Here is a 1,655-nt window from a genome sequence, read left to right on the forward strand (position 1 = left end):
TACCTTTAAAGGGAGGCAGCGTTGTAGACAGCAGTGGTCTTTGGACATTGCGACATTTGGACAGAGATTTCTTGCATTCTAACATTATTTAAAATTCTTCATTGTCCTATGGTTGTATCTTGCGTGAACTACGCTACACTGTCTTCATGATTTTCGGTGGTACTGCTCCGTTTAACATGGAAAAATATAGACAAAACAAACGTAGAGTATGGATGAAGGCTCTGTCTGTCTCTGTATCTTAAGCTGAGCATAAATGAGCCCTTACTCTAATGCTCTATACGCACCACTCCACCATACCCATCAATAGTCTAGCATGTTCTGACTGTGCCGAACACTCACTAATACATATTAAGGTAAACTGCATTTCCAGGAGTAGAGGTACCCCTATCGGAGGCTGACCATTAGGGTGTATCATTGTCCCCCTTATGTTCCATTTAAAAAAATGTGTGTGTGTGTGTGTGTGTGTGTGTGTGTGTGGCCGGGGGGGATTTTGGCACCTCTCCTCCTGCCTATTGTTGGGCCACTGAATAAAAGACACACCAAAAGTACAAGGCAATTCATCAGCAATCTAGCAATGATTAAAAGAAATGTATTTTTAAAAAAATGTGGCACACAAAATGAGTGTCTTCTAATTTGTACTTTTTTTTCCATGTGAAGTGTTTCACACTCGTGATATAGAATGTTTTTAAATTAAATGTTTAAATGCAAAATGTATTATGTGTATGTAATTGGGAAGCACTTATTTGAGTAGACTGACTCACTTTCCTCTGTACTCTCGACACCACTGTCCCCTGCCTTCTTCCCGAGGCGCTGCATCTTCAGTAGAAGGACACGTCTGTTGTGAAGCTGCTTTATGCGAAACTCGATGGTCTGCGCCGGGGGTCCGCTCCCTGGCTCAAAGGTCCACTGGTTGAATTCAGGCTGGGTATAAGGTTCAGAGTAATGCTGCTCTTGTTCTTGGTCCAAACCGACGCCTGTGTTCAGCTCAATGCTCTGTGTCTGCCTGTAAGACAGAGGGTGCACCTCACTCTGTGACATCCTGCTTTAAAGACCTGAAACAAGTTTTTTTTGAAGCAGTTTTAACCACGCCCCGAATCCTTAAAATCAGTGCAAACCAGGAACCAAAAAAACCAGCCCAAAAACACCTCCAAACCAGAATCCAAGTTCTTCCAGGTAAGGCTAGACTTCAAGGCTCTGTTTTTCATTTGCAGCACAGTCAAATAGAAATCTGGATGATGTCAAATGTTTCTAGCATTTCAGTCTTCTCTCAAAAATATTCTAGAAAAATAAATACAAAGTTCCAAGGCCTTGTAAAACAGACTTATCCGAAAGATATGTTCTCATCATCTGGTCAGTCTTGGCTCATGACACTGAAAGTAGCTGTAACACAGACGTCACTGAATATGGTTCATACGGTTCCAGTGACCTAAACAAATTGCACAAACAGATGAGGTTGTAAAACATGCAAATGTTGTCAGCATGGAACACATGGAGGACAATGGACAGTAGCTGGAGCTTCACAGGAAGACTGCGGCATAATACAGTATTTCTCACAGAGTGTGGGCATAATTTGACTTTTGTGGGACTGTAGGGAAATAAAGTTCTTTAAGCAGGGTTTTTGTTCCATCTTCATATGTCTGTGGCTCAAAATATAA

The sequence above is a fragment of the Epinephelus moara genome, chromosome 13 (genome assembly GCF_006386435.1).
Source record: "Epinephelus moara isolate mb chromosome 13, YSFRI_EMoa_1.0, whole genome shotgun sequence".
Taxonomy (NCBI): Eukaryota; Metazoa; Chordata; class Actinopteri; order Perciformes; family Serranidae; genus Epinephelus; species Epinephelus moara.